General features: G+C 36.9%; 1 protein-coding gene and 1 pseudogene across 1 annotated transcript in view; one reads left to right on the forward strand and one right to left on the reverse strand.

Moving 5' to 3' along the window:
• LOC131302365 (disease resistance protein RPV1-like) overlaps positions 1-20,373 on the forward strand; it is a 310,054-nt gene that overhangs the window by 8,899 nt on the left and 280,782 nt on the right. The gene's annotated exons all lie outside the window — the stretch shown is intronic.
• LOC131302544 (ABC transporter C family member 10-like) lies at positions 12,854-19,372 on the reverse strand (annotated as a pseudogene).

The raw sequence follows: 20,373 nt of genomic DNA on the forward strand, positions 1-20,373 counted from the left end.
CCGCTATATAAATTATGGTGCTCATTCTTCTCATCTTGGACATTGCCACCAAAGGGTGTGGATTCCATTGGGTTTTCACTCATCCCTGTTCAGGCCTCCAGTTACTCAACGGAATTAAATCTGCAAGATTGCCATTTGTCATATCTACCGGATGAAATAGGGAATCTAATCTCATTATGGAATCTGGATCTTAATTTCCCAAAACAATTTGAGTACCTTGCCTAGTGGAATTGGGAGGTTGATCTCATTAGAGATTTTGGATCTTGAAAGCAACAGTTTATGTACCCTACCAAATACCATTGGTAAGCTGTCTTGCTTGAAGGAATTGCTTGTGCGATATAACAAGCTCTTGCATCTTCCTAGTGAAATTGGGGATTTGGACTCTTTGGAGAAGTTGGAACTTGAGGGTAATAAAGGTTTCCGTGCCTTACCGGAAAGTATATGCAAACTTGTTCGCTTGCAGTATTTGAATTTTTGGGGCTGCAACTTGTCTCATTTGCCCAGTGAAATTGATAGGTTGATCTCATTGGGGTATTTGAATCTTGGACGTAACACATCGCTTACCTTACCAGATAGTATATGGCGCCTTACTCGCTTGTACAGTTTGGGTTTAGGCGGCTGCAACCTATCTCATCTTCCTAGTGCAATTGGTGGGTTGGTCTCATTATGGAATTTGGATATTTGGGAAAATAATATTTGAACTATACCAAATAGTATCAGTAACCTTCCTCGCTTGCGGCATTTCAGCTTGAGTAATTGTGCAAAGCTCCGATCTCTTCCAAAGCTTCCAACATGTGAGGATGTGAATGCAATGTGTTGCCCATCATTAGAGAGCCTATCACTTGAATTGGATCAGCTTGGGTCGTCGGCAAACTATTCGGATTCCAATAAATTAGCTGAGAACAATTATTTAACTAGTCTCTTAAAACAACTCCCCAAGACTAAGGTACTCTGTCTCTCTCACGCATTGGGATACTTGGTGTATTCCACTAACAAAAATAAGTACTTATTTTTCAAATAAGTAATTTTTGAGTTATAAATAATGTATTATGAGAGAATAACATGTCCTGTAAAAGCGAGAAATAAGTACTTAAAAAATAAAAGTTTTAGCAGAATGGGATTTGAGAAGGTAAAATCATAGTTTTTGTAAAGTCATACAATCGCTATAATCCTTGATTTCTATTCATCTTCCAAGTGCCGTTGTTATATCAGGTTGAATTCTGCTAAGGGATTTTTTTATTTTTGGGCTTTTTTTGTTGTCCTTATTCAAATTTTTTTCGTGTTTGTTCATTTTGTGACAAATTTCAGTGGATTATTGATTCGTCTCAATGAGAGGAATTGAAAAAGTTTTTTTTTTTTTTTTTACTTTTACCCTAATATGTTTTGTAATACCGGCTTTTTGGGTTTTATCTTGGATAATTTCAAAAACATTAGGGTAAAAGTCATATTTTTTCACTTTTCTAATTGTTCTCATCGAGACGAATCAATAATCTGTAAAAATTTGTTGCAAAAAGAACAAACGCGAAAAAAATTAAATGAGGACAAAATGATAAAAGGCCCAAAAATTTGGACTTCTCTTATTACTCCTGTTTTCATCCAATCAACCCACTGGATTTTGTAGGTTGAACCCAGCTTTTCAAAAACACAAAATACTTGTACTAATTGTTAATTTATGTTTTCCTAGGTTTTCATTATGAGTTCTAAACTCTGCGCCGCTCAAACTGGGAAACAATATCCAAGCCTCAAGACGAGGGGGAGCAAATAAATGTTTCTTTACTGCTGAAATGATGGTAGAGGTTTGGTAAGGAAAAAGATGCTTGGGAAGGAAATGCATTGTGGCAGCTAAATACAAGATGGAAGAGGGTAATTGAATGCCAAAGATGGAACTCAACAGGAAAACTTCCCCAGTTTGGAAGGATATCATGTCCATTCAACACAAGGAGACACAGCTTTTCACTAAATTCATGGAAAACATTAGCCATATTTGGTAAAAGCTTCTCGAAGGATATTTGATTAAACAAATTTGATTCTGTTGAGGAGGTATTTGGCAGGAATTCATTGTCATATCAATGGACTTTCCAATTCTGGAGAAGACTATATGATTGGGAGGAAGAACAACTTCATTATCTTCAAATTCTGCTCAATAATTGTGGTATCAATACTACTGTAGACAAAGCAGACTACATAGCTCTTTGTAAATTCTGTAATGAGCAGATTGAATCCATTGATCACTTCCTTCTCCTAGGTACCCCTGTATGGTCTATTTGGACAAGAATACTTACTTGGATTGGTATTCAATGGGTTGTTCCTACATCTTTGGTTGCACTTCTCACATGGTGGCATAACAGGAAACTGAAACCAAAGCTGAAAATGATTTGGGATTGCATCCCTTTTGCTATATTATGGATTCACTTGCTCAAAAGAAATGGGGTAATTATCTTTAATAATGAGGCTCTGGATGGGGAAGAAGTACTTGAGTTGATAAAGTTGGAATCATATTCTGAGCAAAAACAAGATGGGGCTCTAACTCCTACTCCACTGAAGATTTCCTTCACAGACTAGACAGCATCATCTTATCTCTGTAATGTTTTTTGATTTTGGGTGTATCCGGGTCGTGTCATGTCCTGTGTCCTGTTGTTGTGTCCTTTCTTCTTCTCCATGTTGAGTCCTGTGGTTTTAGCTGTTTTCTTTCTTTTGGGGATTGGTTTGTTGGTTTGAGTCTTGTCCGTGTTTCAAAACTGAATTCTGTTTGGATGCTGAATTATGCTGCTGCTCTGGATCAAAAGGAAACATCTTGATGCATGCTCTTACACTTTGAAGACAAACTTTGAGCTGATGTTTCTGGTATTCCTTATCAAGCTACACGAAGATGGATGTCTACTCACTCAAACATGTTTTGGGATCGCTATCACTCCACGAGAAGATTGGTGCTGAGTTTTTTCATGAATCAAATATCGAATTCTATGGCGATTGGACTGGTACTCCTTGAGTTCTACTGGATGGATCACTCAGTTGGAATTCCATCTCATTCTTTTGGTAGCTCACTTTCTGGCTAATATCTAGCTTTTTGTATCGTAAACTACTGGAACATTGCAGTGGTCTGTATTGTTTTGTTTTTTCTGCTTTGGGTTGGCTCCTGGCCAGCCCTTATTTTTTTCCTCTTCCGGTCTTGGATGGCATATGATTGTTCGGGAGCTTATGTGCCAACCTAGTCGGGATATTTGCTCCAGATTGTGATGCTTGAGTCTTTGTAATCCTTATTCAAAGATTAAAAAAAATTCTTTGCCGTTCAAAAGAAAGAGAATAAAAGACAAAGCGCACAGAATAAGACTAGTACTGTGCTACTGTATTATTGAAAATACACATTGACTTTATTTCAGTTTTTCCAAACCTTTTTGGTACATGTAATACTATTACTACTTAATATCGTTATAATTTTTATTGTAACGGAGTGTTTGGGCCAATTTTAATGCAAAAGTCTACACAATAGTTTATTTACTGAAAGTAAGTTTCTAGTCCTAGTTATATAGTATCAATCTGCTGACATATTCATAATTTAATTCTTTTAATTTTAATTAATTAATTCATACTATCTATAGTACCCTGTCACTTCAAATTGCATGCGTCAATTACATTGCCCATTCAATTCTCACTATCATTTTCTAGCTCTCTTTTTTTACAGGGCGTTTCAGGTCAGCTTGCGCACACCTCGAACTAATCCCTACAGTCCCTCCCACAGTCGTTTCACATGCTTACGCGCCCCAAGAATTTTCTAACATTTTTTCACATTTCTTTCCATTTTGATGCAATTCCTGTTGCCATTTTGCTCTACAATCCCAGTAAATTAATACCATTTTTATTTCCCCTTTTTATCGCTTTAATGATTGATCTTCTCAGTTTGTTAGGTTCGTTGAATCGTTGTATGATGTTATCGATTATCATCGTCGTCTTCATCCTCACCTAACAAAACGATCAAAAAAAACTCACTAGCTAAAAATAAATCAATATGAGCCCAAAAAAAAAAAAAAAGAACTGTTCGGATGACATTCATTGGCTTTGGAATAGAACCCATCCAAGAGGCACAGCACCTGCTGACAGCTGTACCAACCCCCAGCTCCCAATTGGAAATTAGATTTTGGACAGCCCGGATACGGATCCAGGGACCATGCACTGCCCTAGGCATGCTGCACGATGCAGAGCTTTAATTGGACCGTCCATCTTGGTAATCAATGATCCGGATTTTAAAAGCTCTTTCCCGTAAGAATTCTTTTAAAACACGGACCGTCCAAAACACTTTTGAATAGTGAGATTGAGCGTTGCATGGTGCAGTGTTTTTTAGGCACTGCATCATCCTACCTTCCCCCCGGATACTTCCGTCCAGTCATTTGTTACCTTAATAACCTACTCTTACTTGCTCCATACCAAATTGATTGTCTCTGTGCTATGGTTCCCATGAAAAAGAAACCCTCCAAAGGGGGTGACTTCAACTTCATAGAGCAGATGTTCCAAATTGTTAGATCTCTTTGAAAAGTCAAAACAAAATGTATTCAATCTTCTAAAATAGTCTCTTCACCAATAACAATGATTTCATTCGAAAGTTGAAATATAAGGGCATTGTTGGAAATCAATGTATCCTTTTATGTGTGAATGCATTTATTGCATGTATCTTAAAAAAAGTTGGTATTCCCATAAAGGATTAGCTATTTGGAACAAAGGGAGTATCTAATTGGAACAGGATCCTTTTCACTTCCTTTGGACTGTCTTGTCCAAGTCAATTCTAGGTTCCTTTCTGGATCCGTTTTGATAGTTCGGACTGTTGATATTTTAGATTTCGTCAATAACATTAGGCACGTCAAAATTTTTATGTTAATTGAATATATCATTTAATATAGTTTCAAAACATATTTATCTCACGAAAATGGGTTTCTATCTACAATATTTTCTAACCCTATTTTTATTGACATAAATGTGTTTCAAAACTATACTAAACGATATCCGATTAACATGAATTTTGACGTGTCTAATATTCTCAACAAGATCTAAAGTGTAAACGTTCCCGGTCATTAAAACAGATCCAAGGCGAGCCCAGACAGGACCGTCGAGTTCTTTGAAAGGACCGGAGAGGATCATGTTCCTATTTAATTGCAATATATTAACTAAGATTTCCCACCCAAAAAATAACTAGTATCTTACATCTAATCTCTCCAGTAGTATAGATTAAACACACAGATATAAGCACAACATGCGAAAGAGATTGCAACTAAATAACCAACTTCACGGGTTTGGCCAAGTATATATTAGAAAATAATATTTCAAGCCTTGGGGTCACTGGAGGTTTGCCCGGTTATTAATTTCAAGACCCAAAAATTAGTCGAGATACGCGCAAATTGGTCCGAACATGTGGGACTCTGTTAATTAGGTAAACCAAAGTTTGGTTATGGATGTTTGTGGTTGTGTGATGGTGGGATCCCGTTGTAACTGCTAATTAAAGAAAACCCATTACAAGATTCATTCAAAAGCTGATCCTATATAAAATAAAATTAGAAAAAGAGATTAAAAACTCAATAAAACTAGAAACACGCCCAAATTGGGCTTTTATTTTTTTACTTAATTTTTTTGTTGTCTTCAACTCTTGTATTGATCACTCATGATGCGTCCAACATTTTTTGTTCACCTTTTAAAAATATTCTCTCTTTTGAGAAAAGAAAAGCTCATATATAGGTCCACAAAATGTTGATAAACGTGTTGAATGAGTCGAGCCTGTTATTAGTTTAATTGTAATATGAAATATTGACGTGTTCAAAAATATATTTTATTTTGACTTACATATATATCAAATAAGAAGATTTTAAATGAGATTTTAACAAGTTAAATACGGCCTCCAACTCGAATAACTTGATTCCTTTATCAGCCCTCATAAGTAATCATCAAATCACAAGCCGTTAAGTAAATACAAATTAAAAACTACTTATGCTCAAGCTTTGGCCTTGGTTGGATACTGGAACACCATCATGACCAATAAGATCGATTCCGTGCGATTTTGTATATATTAATCCAATTCAGATAAATTTATATGACATTTAACCAACTGTGTTTCTATCATTTATCCATTCAAAGCTAATTATAATAGTGTTATTTTGGAGTACCCCCAAAATATCTTATTAGTTCGAAATATTTTTCTGTTTAAAAAATTTCAATTTGGATAGCAACAGGTTTTCCAGCTGGTTTGGCTTTTACTTAGAGCAACAGCTAATAAATACTTCCATATGAAAGCAAGAGGTGGTTTAAAAATAGATAGGCAACACCTAATTCTTGACCAAGCAATATAAAATACTTCACTATATAGCATCTGCCTTAATTATAGAAGTTCGACAAGAACTATATTTTGAACAACAGAAGTCTGCCAACGGACTTGTAACTCAACGGCACTTTCTCATCTCTTCTACAGAGAAAGTGAGGGTTTGATTCTCGTCAGGAGCGCTAATGCTTGATGTGGTGATTGATGTCCTCTGGACTTGCCCCACCCTTATACCGCTTCACGGTACCCCTTCCCCTTTAGAATAGGCTAGATATCTATTGAGTGACAACAAAAAAAATCTCTTGCCTTATTTAGTGAGTGTTTATTTCCCATAAGGAATTGGATCATCTCCCATCCTTAATTTGGGTTCGAAGGGACAGTCTAAATTTGAATCGTCCATTACGGCAATCAATCTGGATCGTCCAGGCCATGTTCATTTTGAGACTTGAGAATTTTTTTCGGGGGGAAATGAGTAGAGATAGATAGAGAAATGAGAGTAACAATTTGAGAGAAAATTTATCGGAAATCATGCGTAGAGAGAAAAGATTGGGTCTAGAGACCCAAAACAAACATGGTCCCTTTTATTATAATTTATATTAGTGTATCGTCCAGATTTGAACTATCTCTTCGAGTACAAAACTTGGACCTGAGAAAATCCGAACCCCTCTCCTTATCCTTGCAAAAGTGTTTTTTTTTTTTTTTTTCCAAAATTTTTTGAAGCAATTCATGAAACCAAAGTTTTTGGTCAGCAACTTTAAAAGTGCCTCTGAACATCAAGAATACTCTCTGCGTTTAGAGTAATCAATTTAGGCCAATTACCCGTCTCTAATCTCTTATGCCATGTTTGGATGTTTACTTTAAATTAAAGTGCTTTTGATTACTTTTAACGTTCAATCGATCACCAAACCTTGTTTATTCAATTTCCCATTTCAAATCGATCACGTGTGGTGATACAAGAGGAGAAAAAAACAGAGTACTAATATAAGTAATTAGTGCTAATGGGAGGCATTGAAATTGACCTGGGTTCATCTGATTGGTTTGTAGGTTTGCTTTCCAAACAATTGACCATAGTTCGATAGATTCTTGGGGCTAGGCCGCAATAAAGAAATTTTTTGAACATTCCTTAGTCTCGACGTGGATAACACATTTTTGACCAGACCAAGAAAGGAGTCGAGGTGTGCGTAAGTTAGCCAAAAACCTCCAACGGTCAAAAAAAAAGTAAAAGTAAGAGAGAAGGCATTCAATTAGTAAAGCAGCTAGAAGCTATCAACGTGAAACTAATGAAACGTTAGATTTTTTTTTTTTTGTTACAAAAAAGAAGAAGTTAAAATTACTGTGAAAAGGAATCTAGTGGTTTATCAACTCTATATAGAGAGTAACCTAAACTTTGTATTCTAATGTAGTAATTCAATTATTTGGGCCAGGTTAGTTGAGTTAATCATAAGTAAACACTTGATTGAATACTTGGAAGAAATTTTACTAGAAACTACTATCCCATTTGTTTGTATATTTTTTTTATATTCGTGCCAATTTTCAATCGTTTAAATATTTCAGTATGAATCTCAAAAAATATGTAATATGAATATTGTTTGACAGTTCTCGATTTCAAAATTATGAAAAACAAAAAAGATTGAATGATATAAGCAATTAAAGATCGACACGAACAACAAAAATGGACAAACAAAATGGGAGAGAGAGAGTACCATCTAAAAGAGTAGGAGATAGGCTAGAGAACATGCTTTGGGGTAAAAAATTGTGTCGCACTGAGTAGTAGCATCACGGAGAAGAATATCTTAAAGACAGTCGGTATTATTTACTTCGAGTAAGCTTTTTTTTTTTTTAAATTTTTAGGATCCTTCACTCATATCAAATAGAGGAATAAAAAAAAATAACAGTATTGACCGAAATTGGAAAATGTTCAGATAAGACGATAATAAAGACAATAAAAACAATTGTCTGAAAAAAAAATTATATTTTATTTGCTTTCGATCATAAATTTTATTTTTTAGACTCATCTTGTCAAGACTCAAGACGAATGACGAATTCAAAAAATTTGACGTGAATCTAACAAAAATTTTAAAAAGTCAAACAAAAATACCAAAACGTTAATTTAGGCCAGAGTGGTCGTAACAATTACTGAAGTAATGCTACATGCATAGAAATAATTTTCTTGCAAAATAATTAAATGAATTTTTAGTGTCATTGTATGTGCAATATATTCCAAACTATAACACTCACCTTACGGCTTAATAATTTCAGACATCTCATTAAATAGAACATATCAGTGCCAAAATCACTTAAATGAGATAGCAAATGGCATTTTTTGGCACAATTAATATCAGTGCCAAAATCACTTTTCTTAATATTTTTGGTAATTATGTTTCTTTGTTCATTTATTGAAGACCATTCCCAGTTAGGCCCAAAAATGGGTCCTTTCATCTTTTAAACACGTAATAGAATTTTATTATACGCTTAACACACGGTCATAGAGAAAATAATTGCTTAGACGGGGCCTTTCGTTAAAATGAATATTTCAGTTTTGCAGTGTCGGCGTTTAGTTTTTTTCTACTAGTTTGAAGTGGTAAATGCTTGAGAGAAAATGGAAATGGATAACTTTTTTCTGCAAATCAACCAATTAGCCCTAAAGGCATTGACCTAGGAATGCTGCCGAGCATATGCAGAGCGGTCAATTCGGCCATTCATCTTGGCACGGATGGCTCAAATCGAATCTTAGTGTCAACATATTTAAATCATTCATTGCTCGGTTAAGATTCGAACCGTTGATTGCCGAGATGAGCAACCAAATTGACCGCTCTGTATCGCTCTACTGGAAGATGCTTTTAGAAGATGCTTGGCCATTCCAAGCATTGTCACTTTACTTTTGGAGAAGTTTGATTAGATCTTGACTCTTGATAGGGCGGTTAAGAATTAATGGGTCCTTTAAGGTGCTTTCACCTTACATATGCTTTGTAACTTAACGGCCAACAGTTTTTATTATTTTATCAAATTCTCAATTAATTATACTACTTTTGGACTGTGATTAATTAGTAGTATCAAGCTGGATAGATGTCCTTGATTTGTATTTTATTTTAATTTGATCCGCAGAGGTCATTAATTGGTGCCTTTGTTGGTTCAGCGTGGTAAGACGATTCCATATCTTAATGAATGTCCCGAGTTTGATTCCTGGCAAAATACCTTCTTTGTAAGTGTTTTTTCACAAAAATAAAAATAAAAATAAAAATCTCAACCTACACAATTGTAGTTGCTGTGATTTGAACAGTCAAGGAGGGCTTGCCAGTGCTTCCCGCTCAATAAGGTTTCTTTCTCTTTCCCGTTTTGCGTGCCCGATTTCCTATCTTATAGTATGTAGTGATGTGCCTTTGTTGTTCTTTCTCGTGGATCCCGATCGGTCTTTTGGTTTTGTTAGGATTGATTGCCCCGGACACATTTTCTGAAAGGTGAGAGAAGGGGTTCACAAAGACAAGGCTTCGGTTCTTCGTCGATTCAAGTGAGAAAGTCAGTGACATCGAAGACGTATGAGGAGTATGGCTAGGAGCAAACTACCTCTTTCTTGTAGTAACTTGAAAGCTGCTCGTCCTCATGGAACTAAAAGGGAAATACAAGTTGATCTTCACCGCCTCGTAAGTAGCAAGTGGATCTGCGATGTCAGATACAAGACAACCACTTAACCCGCTGGAACCAAAGCATTTAACATGCTCAATAGAGACCAAAATTAATATTTATACAATAACATTTGTATTACTGTTGTTTAATTCAAAAAATATGTAGGGTCCCATCCCAAAAATTCACCTCCCAAATACCTAGGGCCGGCCTGCTCACAAATAAAAGTAACAAACTAATTATCCTTAGGCACCCCTAAGTCTCACATGACCTAAAACCTCAAACACTCTTCTAGAGACCTATGATTGTTATTGCGTGCATGAGAACAAATCGAGCATGTGCTATTAGAGCGAAAACAAACTTAAGGTCAAACTCGAATTTAAAATTCTTTGAGGTCAAGGTGAAGAGCAGAAAAAATTAACGGTTCTTATAAGAATCTCTTTCAATGATGTGGAAACTAAGGTTAAAAGTCGTGTGCTCAATTAAATTCGTTGATTTTATTGTCTGGAAGTCCTGTGACCTTCTCATTTTTCTTTATGGGACCTGTTCGATTCTCAGGCCTGTTCAACTAAGATTCTTATTTTGTAACTACTTATTTTTCATTTTACGAGATAGGTCATACTCTCGCAATACATCACATTTATTTGAAAAATAAGTACTGGTTTTCCTTAGCAAAACAGGGCCATTAGGGAAGGGAGGTAAGGAATAAGGATTTTGGGAATATGTGGACAAACATGTCTCTTTGAATAAACTAGTTTCGTGTTGTCGCGAGTTAAATATAAAGATGAGACTGTGTTAAGATAAGATTATTGGTCTATTTAGAACCCGATATAAAGAATGTAATACGGGGAGGTATTCTTTAGCTCGACCCTTAACAATTGTTTATGTCTTTATCCGATGACAAATATTGATCATTTGCCATTTATTTCGTTTTTGTCACACTCTAATAGTCATAATATGTCAGGTACGCGCGATTACATCTAATATTTTAGGAACTCGCATGTCTATTTTTATTCTTTTTTTTCACATTTGTCAACCTTTTTAAAGGGAATTCTCTGAAGAGAAAATGAATTACGGAAGTGTATTACTTAAAATATTGATTGGTCTGTGGATATAGCTTGATGCTTTTATCTATCTGCCACATCGAAATTAACAATCAAATGTGTATTTGTTCCAACCACCGTGTAAGTGGCCATATAAAGGATGAGATGGTTCACTTAAAGAGAATTTGTTCCAAACTCATGAACGATGGCAACTAAACACGAGGGTTGTACTCGTTGCGGGACTTAACCCAATACCTTACAACACGAGCTGAAGATCCATTCAGAATTGCAACAACCTACCTTTTTTGCAATTTCTTTCTATCTTGTATCATTAATTTCGTATTGAAAGAGTTTTGCCAATTCTAAGAAATTTTCCTTTTCGATCCTAACAAAATATTTCCATTGTTCCTTCGAATGGATTCTTCTTTTTGGTTTCAAAAGAAACGTAGTTTTGTTGCCTTAAATGGGTGATTAATCCTATGAATCCGGTGCCAACGGCTAACATTCTCCCAGAACAACATTCTTGTTCAAGCCTTATAATCAATGGATACGACTCCATAGAGCAGCTTCGGCTAAAACTTAAGTAGTTTCTCGAAAACTCACTTTCATATTATTCCGACAATCAAACGTCTTATGAAAGACTGTTAAACTCATGGCCGTTGTGATTGTTTCTGCAAGCTCCTCGCTAAAAGAACAGAGCCTAAGAGCATCTGCATGTGTCTTGCTTCTCACTTGAAGCTAAAGTAACGAGCCAAAGATTAAAAAAGGCCTCACATCAGCCTCGTTAGTGGTGGGGACCACTTGCCAAAAATTTGGTTTCGCTACAGTTCCTCGTTGGATTTTTCGAGCACCTGTTCACTTTGCTTGTGGACTCGAGTTGTTATCTCGTTTGGATTAGTACGCTAACTAATTTCTTGTAAATTCCGCTGCGTCAATTATGAAGGTTATGTTCCCTTTGGTTTGTAACTACAGATTATTCAAGGATAATTTGGAGGATTCGGGCGGGGGTGTACTACAAGGTACTTTTGAAATTTGGGCCATTGAGAGAGAGAGAGAGAGAGAGAGAGAGAGAGTGTTATGCGTTTCTCATCCTAAATGCAACTATCTGTCAGCCATAGATTTCCTTAGAATACCTCAATGATTTTGATGATAACAAAGTATATTTTGTTGGGGAGAAGATATATATTTGGTATCGATTCAAATAAATGTTTATTTTGTAGGATTTGATTGAGCTAATCAAGGAAATACTATATCAAGATCCTATCTCCAATAGTAAGAGTAGAGAAAAAAAAAAGAGGTGAAAGATTAAGGTCAAATCTTTCCCTTTATATTTCAAATGGCTATATTTAATTATGGGAATATGTATCTTACTTATAAATGAAACAATAAGAAGAAAGAGACAACGAACTCTTGAAGAAAATACTAGAGTGAGCTATCACCTGCAAAATCATTCATTCAATTATACTCTTATCTTGATATCTATACGTACATTTGTGCAAGAGTTCTTATTTTATTTGATCTTCATCGTAAAATGAATTGTACACCCTTGTTTGTACTCTTATGAGAGATTATATTTTTGTGAGTTGATTTGGAGAGAAAATCACTTGAAATTAGGTGTTAATAGCACCGGAGTCAAAACTAGTTGAATTAGTATTCATTTTCTTCTGTAACACATCAAGTTGGCATGGTACTCGCTACTTAAGAAGTACGGACATGTTTATTAGCCTTAGGTATCTGTGTCGGTCTTTTGTGAGACACGGACACAACACAATACACTCCATGCTGATGTCGGACACCTGAATACATTATTTCATTTTTTTCCCCTTAAATTTTGTTTAGTCAGAGATATTGTAGACACATTAGCGCACGTCATGGACATGTTGGGATCACATCAAGAGGTGAAACAATTACTTCAGATTTTTATCCTTACAGTGTTAATACAGTTTGTGTTTTGTTCTCTTAACCTGATGGAAACAATGGCCGATCAAGAAAAAAAAAAACTTGATAGAAATTATGTATTCAGCTTTTAATCGAATTATTAAGATCAATCCAAAATATTTATGTACTGGATTTTAGACTTATCCCTCCTGTGTCTGACGTGCCTTGATTTAAGGGGGAAAAATGGTGTGTCCGCATCCACATCCATAGCCGTACTTCTTAACTTGCTACAAATTGGCAGGCTGGCAGCGTAATGCAAGAGGCTCTACAAGTATGGACTAAGGAAGGTCAGAATCATGTAGCCTTACTCTGCTTAGTGAAATATTGCAGATGTGTGTTTTGGAAATGGCCTGTAAGGTCAACATGTGAAAACTCTACATGAATCAATTTCTGTCATCATCTATTCATATTCTACTTCTCTCTATGGTATGTGCATGTATTGTAGTAGTTACATAGGCACATGGACTGCGGAATTGTTTGGTTCAACTTCAACCATTGTTTCCAAGAAACAGAGTTTATAAGAGTACATTATTAGAAACAATATCTGTGTGAGTTCATACCATTAAGCTTGCTACTAGTCATCCAAATGCCCACTGACATTTCCAGAATGAGACCTGGATTCCTGAACAAGCTGCCCAAATAGTGAGTCTTCATTACTCATGAGCTTCGTCGGCCTATCGTACTCTACTACTTGTCCTGTAAATTCAAACAAAGAAGCAAAAAAAAAAAGAGAACAATTCTTCATGCGACGTCTCTCTTTTTGATAACATCGTTCACATGATCAGAATATGAAGACTCACTTACCATCACTAATGGAAAGAACCATAGTGGAGTCCATCACAGTGGGTATTCTATGAGCCACTGTGATCACAGTGCAATCTGCAAATTCCGTTCTCATTATTTCTTGTACAGAATCTGTTGCGTTATTGATCAAGGCAGTGGCTTCGTCAAGTAGTGGTATCTTCCTTCTCTTCAGTAGTACTCGTCCCAAGCAGAATAACTGCCTTTGTCCCATGCTCCAATTTGATCCGTCTTGCACAACTGCATTGTACCAAGTTGATTGTGCGAACTTTATAATCCAAAGCTTTTCTGCTTTGGTGTTCTCTAAATAAAAATGCTACTTACCCAAGGCGTCCAATACCTCGTCTTTCTCTTGAACCGCCTCCTGAAGCTGACATTTTTTGAGAACCTTCCATACATGTTTTGGAAATGGTATCGATTAGGCAAAGCAAATGCCATTCTAATAAACTGCTTACTGTGACTACTTTTCGCAAGTATGTGAGAAATATCCTTGGTATTATTAATAGTATGAAAGTGGAAACAAGAACAACGTGATTATGGTTTTCTTCTTCTTCTTCGGAAATTGCCTTGGCCTCAGGGTTTTAAATAAAGGTTGTTACATAACAGGATTTTTTACCGTTATTTTCATGTGTATCGAATATTCGGCTGTATCACCAATACCATTACGTTTCGCGATACTGTGATTTTAAGGGCTAAAACTATGAACTAGAATAAAGAAGCGACGCATTCACCCAAACCCTTCTATTGAGCAAATATTACAGCGGCTACATTTTGCATTTGAAGTGGCACTAGAATCTTTTCAGCAGGAAAACATGAGATTTATGTTATTTAGATGCATTTATCCAATAGTTTGGCAATTCAAGGGCCTGTAAAGCAACCTAAAATAGGTGTTTTGCATCTTCGCGTTAGAAGAAGTGCAGAAAATTTGGGTTTGATACAATTGATAGAGTTTATATGTGACAGAAACCTTACCGCCCATATTTCCTAATCAGTATGCTCCATTAACGGGTCTAGATTGGATCTAACAGACCCACTAAAGAGAGTTGGATCTTGTGGGATGACCCCCAAGTGTGATCTTAGGTCATGAAGCCCAAGAGTACTTATATTTTTGCCATCTACTATGATACTTCCATCAGTAGGCTCTACGAGGCGAAACAAGGCATTGATAAGAGTTGTTTTCCCACTTCCAGTCCTTCCCACAATTCCAATTTTGTCCCCTCCTTCAAATATGCAACTTATCTCCGAAGTACCAGAGGAGAATTAGGTCCATATCTAACCTGCTTGACACCATTTCGCTCTTTAGCACATCACTATACATGACCTTTAGCTAGACAAAAGATACTACAATGCTATATTCTACCTTCAAATCACGGATCTCAACTTTACCAAATTCTGGCCAGTTCAGGGCAGGTCGATTGCCTTCTATTATTTCGGGGGCTTCACTAGGTATATGCATGTATTCTTCTAGCCTTTCTATGGCAATAATTGAATTTGACATCGTGCACTGGCTTTGGACCGAAAAAACGAGAAATGTGTTCAGTGAAAGACCATATGATAGCGCCATCGCAATAAATCCTGCCATGAGAATATCAACAACCAATTTGCTCGTCGGACTTCTAAGTGATTTACCAGTGTATTCCAATAACATTGTCAGATGACTTAGGTGAACTTGAAAAACTTTTGGTTATATTATGCATGTGGCAAAGGCTATGAAAATAATTAGTAATATTGATTTGTGACCTGATTTCGAAGCATCATTGAAGAAAAAAGTTATGCCAAGCGCTGAGCATGACAGAACAATTGCACACAAGATTTCTAGACATTGGAACAACCACTCGTCTACTGAAAATTTGTTGAAGAATTAACTGGCGTTGGCATCAATAAGTTGCAAATTTTCTGAAAAGAACCGGTCTTCCTCACCAAAAGCCCTGATGGTCACTGCTCCAGCAACGGATTTAGCAAGATGGGTAGCAACTGAAGACTTGGTTGTGCCGTCTATTCGCATCAGCTCTTTTGCAGAAGCAAAGTACAGTCTCTATTGTTCAAAGACAAAATATGTTATCAAATGGTATGCTGGTGTAGTTTATGAGAAATAACGTTGAAGCACTTGCGTAAGTTGCATTGTTGGGTTACCTGTAAGATTATGGTAACAATAACCAAAGGTAAGATGACAAACAAGATAGGCCATGTGAGGGAAGCCAATACTCCAAAGCTAAAATATGCATTCATAGTGTTCCCTGTACTCAAAGTAAATATGAACGCCAATTCAAGGTCCACAATACTCATATCAGAAGATACCTACATTACAGTTGTTTATTGTAAAGATTCTTACCCGACTGAGTATCCTTCCCAATGGTGTAGAATCATAGAATGAGATTGGTGCTCAAAAGACAGAGGTCATCAACTCAGAAAAAAATAGCTATCGATGTCTTAATACCCACAAGAACTACAAGATAAGATCTTAGGAGCAAGAATATTAACATGCCACACCCTATCAATGAGTATCCGATATTAGCTCCAATCTGCTTACACTAGACTCCTGTAAATGTGCAGACAACCACAGACTCTGTACAAACTTCGCAATTATAAAGACACAGTGAACAATGACCGAATGGAAGAGGTACAATAATCCATTGCTTTGCTTCAGATACTAAATGCAAGGCTTGAGACACGTATCTCCTGTTTCTCTTTCTTCTTCCTAAATTAACTGGTCCACCAATTATTCTCTTTGATGTTGCTCAGTATAAATTTTCTGCATCTCTTCTTTCGGTGTTTTTGGTTCTTCAAAACCAAACTCAGATTGCAAGTCAGAATCAGACGTGACTTTATGAGCATTGACAAGGTTCTGAAATTGCTGACTAGAAGCTAGCAACTGATCATAGGTAGCTGCTTCCACAATCTTCCCTTCAGACACTAACTGTCAATAAAACCAATGGACAGAACATACCATTTATGCAGTATTAGCCAAACGATTTCTGAATGCAGAAAGTGCAAACAGTTAAAATCCTAACCAAGATAGAATCGAATGCTGGCAGGAAATCAACTTGGTGGGTGACGAGTAATACTGTTTTCCTTACTAGGGCTCCCATGACGTACGTATTCCTGCCCACAAAGCACATTAGCTTTTTACCTTGGAAAGTACAATTGTAGAAGAAAACTAAATCAGATTTTACAGAATAATGTTCACATTGAATAAACTTGTTACTGTATGTGCGTCAACAGTGCTGAATGGATCACCTAATAGGTATATATCTGCATCTTTATATAATGCACGTGCCAGTTGCACCCGCTGCTTCTGCCCGCCACTGAGATTAACACCCCGTTCTCCAATTTTGTGCAATCCCCAAACGGAAGCATCTCAAGATCCTTTTTTAGGGACCACTTCTCCAGTACTTCTTCGTATCTATTTTGATCCATGGTGCACCCAAAGAGGATATTCTCTTGTATGGCCCCCGTTTGGATCCACACTGTCTGAGAAACATAGGCGATCTCCCCGTATACTTGTACCTGGAACATGGAGCAGAAAATATACAGGTTGATGAATATCTTCTTCTTCTTTTATTGAACATCAGATAGTGAGGTTGATGTATATCTGTCTGGAATCTATAGGTTTCTTAGTTCTGACCAAACTATGACAAAACTGCAAATCTTCATACAAGCAGTTACAACTGCTTGGTCATTTCCTTGCAAGAGGTTACATATGAGGAGGCTATGGACATGTAGAGATCAGAGATCAAGAAATCGCCTATCGATATGTTGATGCAGAATAATGTGCCATAATATATGGTTAACAGTAAATTTAGTTGGCTCCTACTTTTATACCAAATGTAAGTTTTAAAAACATTTATGTGCAAAAGCAGCAAAATGAACGACTTCCTACATTGATTTTTACAGCCTATCTAATATACGTGCACACATATGTATAGGTCGGCCGATTCATAGTTTGCTAAATTTCAAGCCGTAAAAGAAGTAATTGAAGACTTACTATGCCATTGATGTCAGGAACCTCCCCAAGAATTGCCGCTATAATGGTCGATTTACCTGAGCCAACCTCTCCACATACAGCTATCTTCTTACCACAACGAACCACCAAGTTTATATCATTTAGAGTTGGCTTTAAAGAGCTAGAAACCCATGAAATTCTGGTGGTGCTAATAGATATAGCCTGGTTGAGTCCCTCCACATCGCGCATTTTCTTGGCATATCTATTCTGCAATTCAGTTGCATTGAGAAACTTCATGATTCGAGAGAATGAAACCTTTGCTTCAATAAACACTGCCCCAACATCAGGGATCATTCTTATGGGCTCCTGAAGAATACGGAAAGCCGCAAGAAATGTGAACACATTATTGGCATTAATAGGAATCTCAAGTAAGTAGCAAGCTCAACAGGTAGTAACTGATACCATGATTGGGGATACCCAAAATAGAACCATATAGTACCCTTATTGTGACAAGACTGCTAACAATTTTTTTTATTCTTCACTCCTTACCTTTTCTACCACATTCTTGAAATGAGTCTCCCAAGCATATAGTTTAAGACTTTCATGTTCATCAGTGCCTCTGCCATAGCCTTAAGCCTCCTGTCTTGTGCCACCATAAGCTTTGCCAAATACTTATGCTGTAATTTGGCCACTGGATAATTTGCCAACACAGTCAATACAATTACTACCACCGCTGCAATAGCTGCAGTCCCCATAGCGTAGTCTATGATAAAAAATGCAAGGCAGATCTGAAGGCCTATTGTCCATGTCTGATGAATCCACCATGACATAATTTGTTATTTGACCAGGAGAATGGTTTATCTTAGCAGCATTTGAGAGTTTTAGTTGCTTCTGATAAATTGCTGCAGTTAGCAAGGACCTTATTTGGAGCCCAATTAGTCTAGTTCTAAAGCTCCATTGCCTCTCTGACAGTGATTGGAATCATTTCCGAAGGAAGAGGCCTGCAGTGAGACCATATCCCTCATATTTAAACGTTTCTTTTTCCTTCGGCAACCAAAATGAAAGCTCTCAGAAACAATGGGCCGGTAGCTAGTGTGAGTACCTTGATCAACGCGAAAAACCTAGAAACTAAAATAGCTTTCAACTGCCAGAGAAATATTGTTATCGAAACTGAAAGATTCAGTGTTCCTTTTTCTTTCTCTTTGCTTAGCTTCTCCTTAAGTACAAAGTAACATGTCTCCGCTCGATCCACTTGCCTCAACTTTGGAATGTCTTTGTCCTCAAGAACTTTCTCCTTACCCTGCCTAAGTAATGGGTTCAACCACCAAAACCACATTCTGCTAAAAAAATCTGGCATTTGGGAAAGGCGTTGTGTTTTCATCCCCACTATCAGCTGATTCACCTTGTTTAGGTTCGTGGAGTGCATCAATATTGGTTTCTGCATACTTTTTGTCCCCAAATGCACAGAAGAGCAATAGAATTGCTGCAGAAAAAGAGAACATATCTAGCACACACTTAACTGACACTACTTTGTCCACATTGATGGAATGAAGAGAAATCCTGAAAATAAGAAGACAAGTACATAACAAAGCCTTATGGTCATGATATGTGGATACCATTGCCTTCGGAGGCTCACAGTTATAGCCAAAAATAACCATGTGAACCCTGGAATAGCACTGTTAGCCACCCGTGCAGAGGTGTTTTGCTATCTTGTGATATCAATTTCTCCACAACGATCCAAAATAAATCAAACCCAATGCAACACTGAGAATGGCTGAAGAAATTCGCAATGTGAAGTACCATTGGGAGTCCAGTAAGGCAAGGGTCTTGCTTGAGCATGGTTTATAGATGAACGTAAATAAGCAGATGAAAACCACAAGAATGTCAATAGAAATGACCAAAACATGGTTGATGCAGGAATATGGATTGATGATGGGAGGAAGTCCAGATTTGCAGTTGTTTCCACATTCGTACAAAGAGACTGAATTCCCAAAGAAAATGGTCATTATGTGTTCCGTTGCCTCCAAAAGCTGCAGCTCACTAACCACAAGTCTTGAAGCCCTACAATTTAGATATTGTCAGTTTATTGAAATAATTAAGCTGAACTAACTCAAGATGATCGATAAGACTAAGCGATCAGCGGATTGGTTTAAACGTTATGTGCACTCCTGAAGTTCAATCAAGTATTGGAAATATCATTATCGATTTACTTGAATCATATATAAGTTATTCAATACTGTAGTCCAGAAATGGATTTGATAAAATCAGCTAGGTTGATTTATATAGGGGTTTACCCCACAGCACATTTCGACCACAATAGCAAGTGAAGAGATCAAGCTTAAACTCACACAAGCATAACAAAAATGTTACGTTGTTTTCTTGTACATACTTCCGAACTCAAAATTTTGTGGTTAGGTATTATGAAAAACAATTAGCTCAGCTCAAGAACCTTACATATTTCGTTGGACTTCTGGAAAGTATTTTAGAGTCTACAAAACAAGAAAGAGTATATCACTGTAGGAGCATACATGTAAAATGCTATGGAGATAAGATAAGCAAATATCCTGCTCCCAGTATTCTAAAAGATGCTAGGCGCTAGTCGGGCGGCGACCCAACGCTTAGCGCCTAGGCGCCCGTCATGCAATTAAGTTTTTTTTTTTTTTGGAGAGTCCAGACCCTAGGCGCCCGCCTAGCCCCGCCGAGCGCCTAAACAAACCACCTAGAGAAAA

This window comes from Rhododendron vialii, chromosome 1a (genome assembly GCF_030253575.1).
Source record: "Rhododendron vialii isolate Sample 1 chromosome 1a, ASM3025357v1".
Taxonomy (NCBI): Eukaryota; Viridiplantae; Streptophyta; class Magnoliopsida; order Ericales; family Ericaceae; genus Rhododendron; species Rhododendron vialii.